Genomic DNA, 7,151 nt, shown 5'->3' with positions numbered 1-7,151 from the left:
GCAAAAAATGAATATAATATAAATTCAGTAATGAAAAGACCATTGGTAGCCCACAAAACTGTAGCCTGTATTTTTCTATATTTCAAGTCTCACCTGAAAAAAAAGTCACATGAAAATGTCCTGATAAATCAGACCGGCATTGTTTCATCGCCAAGGCTGCACACCAAAGAAACAAGCTGTTACATCAGGAGAGAAATGGGAAAATGCAGAAAAGCTGTTGTGTAGTGGATTAACCAAGGCTTTGAGCCACATAAGATACCTGAATATTCACTGTCAGTGTGGTAATTACATCCATAGACTATATAAAATAATGGACATAGCTACCATGACATCGCCAAAGGGTTTGTAGACTCCAATTTTGAAGCCTCGAATCTGATGTTTCAAGCGTTGCATTCTTGGATTTTTGGAGCCAGAAGTGATGTACAGTAGATGTCCAGAAATATATGCAGCCACTGTGTTGGCTGATTGATCCACTTGGACGAGGGAAGACTGAATGGACATGCCAGCGATCAACCTTTATTTATTAAGGTGTCACGAACGCTCAGGTTCAGCCAAGGTCACAAAACAATTAGGCTTTTAGAAATGTCTATAAAACATTTGTTTGACAAGAAATAATACAAATGCGTCATAATGATACTTCTAACACACATCAAGCTGCACATCTATGGGATCTTTGGTTTTCTGATTCCAAAAAAGAGGTGCAGCCTTGATGTTTTTTATTTAAAGTAAATTTTTACATTCGTACTTTTGTCATTTTTCTTTAAAGTAATAGTATTTATACTTGAGTACCATATTGTAGTACTCTTTCCACCTCTAATGACGTTTATGATAGGATTCTTCTCCAATGATTTTCAGGAACCTGACCTGGCATTCTCTCTTTAAGTAGGCATGCTAGCAGTGTGACTCGAGGGATGGCAATGTTGGTAAGTCAGTCCACCGCTCTAGTCCAGGCTAAGGACGTTTTCACACTTGGTCCTTTTCAGCCCTCTAAGTGGACTCAGAGTGGTGACTCAGCATCCTTTACACATATGTGAACACTCCAGACCCCTCTGAAGAGAACCGAACTCAGACCACCTCAGTTTGCTTCAAGTTCGCAGTGTAAGGCACTGTTAACACGAAGCACTCCAGGTTCGCTTTGCTCTTTGCCGTTGTATTTAGCCCTCTATATCACATGCCATTGTACTGGGACGCCCAAAAAAAACAGATGAAACCATGTCGGCCTGTATTGCTTGCAAGGATGCAGGATGAGAAGTAGTTTAGTCTACAGAAGATACTGCACTCCTCCAGATGTGGATTGCAGAACATATCAAACAACAACAGTCTACAGTACAGAATTTTTTTTCCAATTTTAAGTTCATAGGGGCTTCATAACCACTCTGCAGTAGCATGTCAAAATAAAAACAAAACTATGTCAGTATATATTTTATATGTAGGCTATAGTGTGAACAGAAAGATCAGATCTGAAGCTGACCAAAAAGAGAACTGAGTCCTCTTTCAAATGAACTGACAATATGAAAGCAAGAAGAACTGAGCCCCTTTTCTGTTGGTCTACTTTTTGGTGCACTTTAAGAGGACTACATTTGATTTGGTTTAAAGGGAGTATAACTACAACTATCAAATGGATTGCCCTGAAATTTTATACATTCATGGTTCCCAGAGGATGAATCCCTGATTTTTTTTTCTCTTGCAACAGAAACAGGTTGGCATCTGTGGTTTTAAGTGGCATTTCTTAAAAACTACCAAACTGACTTGTGTCTGTGTCTTTAATTTTCAGTCTTTCTTTTAGTGTGAGATGTATTTGGAAGCCGTCTTAGGTTTCTTTGTCTCACTTGAACTGTTAATATAAATTAATTAATAAATCGCTAACTTTTATGTGGAATAAAATAAAGCTAAACTGATAAATGTTAAATAAGTTATGATATGATTTAATAAAATTGCTGTGAATGTGATATTTCATTTTTATTTCAAAAATTGCATTTTTGGCCTAAATAACAGTCGCTCCTTAAATCTTGATGAAGACGTAAACGTATAAAATGAACATATGTAGAGAATAACTAACAGTGAGTACAGAAACAAACATATTGAATGGATGGAGAATGAAACAGTTAAACGGCAATGAAGGAAAAACTAATGAAACATTAATGTTACTTTGGGGAATATTTCAATTTCTTCCAATTCCACGGGTGACTTCCAGTGGAAAATGAGAAGATAAAAATGTCCCTTATATGTTTTAAAAAACAAAGTGGTGTTTCACATTTCCTGTGTCTTGGGATATTTCATTACAATTAAAGCCCACAGACTCAGATTATACTCTGGTTTTCAAAACCCAGATTTAGATTTTGTTTAACAAAATGTGCCAAAGGGAGTGCACACCACATCACCAACAAAAGCTAGCATCAGTCATTTAGCTTCTCTGAATTGTTTACGTATCCATTAAAAAAGTATTAAATTACTGTTTACAGTAAGTCATCAACTCTTTTCCACTTTAATCCTGTTCCCATATATCTGCATCCTGCTGCTCCACCTCAGTAAATCCTCCGATTTGATTAGATTTAAAAGCGTGTAACGTTACACCTGAATGCCCAAAGTGATGACCTAAATTTTGACCTCAGCCAACAAACTATTGTATTTCCCTGGCTCAGCAGAAGACCAACCATTGATCATTATGTAAAAACACAGACAGGAGAAAATTGCAATCAAGCACTCAGTGGAAAGACAGCACTTTAAACAAGGTGAAATACCTGCAGTGCTGTGTATGTATTCATTAACTCCAGCACATAATTTGCAGAAGAAAGGCTGGATAATTGTCTGAAGCACAAAGCAGCACTTTGATGCAACTCCAAATAAGTTAAGAGCACAACTTTGTTTTTTTTGTTTTTAAAAAAGGACTAGTTTAAGTTGGTCGTTTGTATGCAAACATTCATATATAAACGGATATTCATTCCCATTAACAATGTGTCATTCCACTTTTCTCTGGAAACACAATACCATGGTATATTGTTAATATAATCCTAAAATGAGATGTAGATGGTCTTTATGAAACTACAAGCTAATTTCCATTTCCATTAAATGATAAGATGTGCCTTTTCAGCAGGGATTTCATATGCAAAGTTTCAGTATTGAATACTTGTACAAAGGCAAATTACAGTACATCAGATGGTGGAGCTCTGTAAAGGTCCTCATATTGGCTGCATCAAGAAAGCAATGCAGATTTCCATGCAAGTACACAAAGTTATTAATTACAACTAAATGTCACATTATTACATTTACCTTGACGAAAAATTGACCTCCAATGCTAATTTCAATTACGTGATTGTCTTTGCAGATACACATGTCAGGTCTTTGATAATTAATTTAGTCAAGGAGACGTGCATTAATTTAATAACTTAGATGTTTGGCTTGTGATGAACCTGATGGTAATGCTGCTGTGGGGAAATATCTGCCTGCGGTTGTATGCACTGTATGTATTTAGATATGCATAGTTAGTATGTGCATGTGTCTTAGTATCTCCTGTCCACAGCTGACTTTTTGATGTTTCTAGCTGATTTATTTGAACATAGGAGCCCTGTAAAAGGGTGTAGAATTTGTGTATCATGATAGCTACATTTATGATACAATGCCAGAAAACCAAGGCTCAAGCTGCCAAATGGGTAGCTGCCAAGCAGAAAGTCAGCATTCTCACTGGCTGATAATCCTTGAGGAGGACATGGAAATAAGGGTGCAATATTGTTTGGGGTAGAGGTAGTTAGTCCTAATATTATGTTGCAGTATTATAAATAAAACTGTGACTGAAATGTTAATCTTTCTAACACAACCGCACAACATGTAGTTGGCTAAAGACAAGGCAAAGATGGAAATGCCTGCTTTGATTTCTCGTCAATACAGCTGTAGGCAACTGGTCATAACAATTATCAGGCCTGGTTCTGTGATTTCATTGGATTGAACCATATCACACAATTATCATCAGCTGATGGGGTTTCTTCAGTTGTTATGGAGATGGATCTCTTGATGTGATACAGTTGAATTGTGCCCTGTTTGACTGACAGCCCCAGAAAAAAAGAAAATGAACCTGGAATTGTTTATCAAACATTCTCAAGGTCAAAAATTAACTTGTACTTTGGCACAGTGGTGTTTTGAGCTAAATGCTAAAGTTAGCATGCTAACATGCTTACAAAACGAATGTATAAGGAGACCTGGGGCCGGTTGCAGAAAGCACCTCAAGTGGAGATTTTCCTTTAAATCAGAGTTAAGTTTTCCTTTAAAAAAAATCAGTTGCACAAAACACATTAAGTCTTCTCCTTAAAGTTTCCCTAACATTTTCTCCTTATCTTGGTCTTATACTTAAACCATTGCACAGAGGATCTTAGCAACCAGAGTAAGGAAAAAAACATAAGGTACCTCTGACTGCATGTTATTGGCAACGTGACTGAGTTTATAGTGATCAATGAGGAAAATTAAGGCATCCTGAGAAGAACCCGATGAGCACCCTTAATGATGAGTAATTGATTTTGCATCTTAAATTTCACCGGAGGTCAATTTATGATTTGGACCATTTAACTTTTGGAAGCTGGACTCTTCCAGCCCTGTTACAATTAATGAATGTGTTATGGTTTTATGTAATGGGATCTTTCCATTCCAAGTCAACAGTGTGCTGCGTCATGCATTGGGTTTCAAATACCCTCACCCTACTGCTGAACATGGTGGTGAAGTTCCCGTCCAAACGTTGCAGTTTCCTCCCATGTCTTTCCTTGACTAAGGAAACCATCTAGGAAGGTGTTCTGTGCAACACCCCATAGTAATTTCCTCAGCTAAGGAAGAACTAAACCTTAGATGTCATAGTTCAGGATCAAACTTAAGGTGCTATTATTATGCTGATGTTAAGCAGGTATAACATTCTACATGCTATATACTACATGGAGCAGAGTGATACACAGAAATGAGCTCTAAAGTACAGGGATGAGTTAGCATTTTTACACGTCTGGCTCACTAGTCTCAAAGTCAGTGGGTTGTTTGAAAGATTTTTAGTTAGGCATCTGAATTAAGGTGTGTGGTTAACACAAGCTTAAGAGATTTTTACATTTTGTTCTACAGCTTAAAATAAGTCAATAAATACTCTACTTGTGAATTTTAAAGCTTCTATGAGTCTTATAAAAGGGGGTTGCTAACAAGTGGCTAAATGAGACTACAGAATGTCATCACAGTGAACATGGCTTTACAGCTTTGTTGTAGTGGCAATGTTGAAGTCATGCAACTGCAGTATAGTTAATCTATTGCCTAATGTTAGCTTTTTACTTGGTGGTGATTGCATTTACACTTCAAAAATGACAAAAGTAGTGTTCATTTGTGAAGATTATCTTGTTGAAAAAAAAGTGTAATTATCATAAACTTTTGTTTATGTACAGAAAAATACATCATCACTGTAGCACTTCATGTCATTAATTTTGCAGGTATTGGATCATACCAAAGTACTGGACAAATTGAAAATCTAACCTGATGATAAAAAGGGGTTGCCAGATTTATTTCCAATTTATCCAGTGGGTGTTATGAATGTGTGTAACAAATCTCATGGCAATCCATCTGAGAGTTGTTGAAACACTTTACTTAAAATAACAAATGTCAACCTCACAATGGCACCACAGGGAAAGTCACAGAATTATCATGGTCATTAGGATACACCGTCTGGGACGAACATCTGTTCTAAATTTTGTGCAAATCCATCTGGCAGATGTTCAGATAATTCACAGGATAACTGAAAATATGGCCTTCTTGTGACACTAATGGGAAAAATGAGGGGATAACCAACGTCATCAGGGGGCGTTGTTTGTGTAGTGGATAGTGCCGGCGCCCCATGTACAGAGGCGATGCCTTGCCGCGGCGGTCGCAGGTTTGATTCCGGCTTGCAACCATTTGCTGCATGTCACCCCCCGCTCTCTCTCTCACCCCATTTCACTCTGTCCTGTACATTAAAGGCAAAAGCCCAAAAAAATAATCAAAAAAAAAAACCCAACATCATCAGGCTTCATCCTCTGGGGAACATGAATGTGTCCACAAAATTTGTTGGCAATGAATTCAATAGATGTTAAAATATTTCTGTGTGGACCACAGTGGTGTACAGACTGACTGACATAGCCATGCAGCTAGTGTGACTAAAAATGATGAAATTATAACTTAGTTCGCATGTCAAATGATTTATCTCCTTGACAACTGAGCAACTGTTGCATCCAGCAAAGACTGTGATACAGTTTAAAAGTTCTGGAAAAAAAAGTTGATTCATTTTACAACTTTCTGAAACCACTGTAAGCCAGGTGGATAAACACTAGAAAGCTCAGACTACTCAACACATTCATAGGTCATCTCTGGTAGCCTGGTGGCCCTCAGCTGGACAGCTTAAGTAAAACATCTGTCAAGCTGGCCTTCCAATCAATTTGCCCATCACATCTCCTTAATCACATAATCCAAGCTCTGATAAGTGGCGATTAGCAGCCAAAACTCTCCTAATAGCCCAGTCTGAATCCATACACGAGACAGACATCTGCAGGAGTGTGCAGTGCATACAAACGGCCAAGGATGTAGACAACACGCCTAGACCTGAACACACACACACACTCAGTAAATCTGCAGTTGGCTGGGCAGCAATACCCTCAGAGACCAGAGGCTCATAAATGGGCTAAAGCGTGAAGCACAGACCCTCAAGGGATCCCATTAAATCAACACACACATGCTGCATTTTGCCATTTTTCCCCAGCGATCAGCAATTTCAGTGTGATCCCTGCAGTCACCAGCAATCTTAAAGTGCTGCCACTCAACAGATCAGAGTGCGAGCGGGGCTCCCCTCAGGATATTGAGTGGAGGGTTCATGAGTTCTGCATGTGCAGCTGCCCTCTGATCCACCAGAGTCCATCTAGAGACTTCAGGGAGGGCTTATAAAGTGCACTGTATCTCCCTGCTTATTGCTTTAACAAGGTATTTACTATCTCCGTGCCCCTAGGGACAACACTATGACTTGCTGATTGTCACTTTCCTAACTGTTTTTTCTTTTTTGGACTCAGGGTCACTCCAACTTCAGCATATTTTACCTGACCTTATTCTTTTGGAAGTATTTATTTTTTAAAAAGTTAAAGGGACAGTTCACCCCCAAATACCTGTAGTGC

The sequence above is a fragment of the Epinephelus lanceolatus genome, chromosome 8, assembly GCF_041903045.1.
Source record: "Epinephelus lanceolatus isolate andai-2023 chromosome 8, ASM4190304v1, whole genome shotgun sequence".
In the NCBI taxonomy this organism is placed as follows: domain Eukaryota; kingdom Metazoa; phylum Chordata; class Actinopteri; order Perciformes; family Serranidae; genus Epinephelus; species Epinephelus lanceolatus.
The sequence above is the reverse complement of the archived record's forward strand: the minus strand, read 5'-3'. Positions refer to the sequence as shown.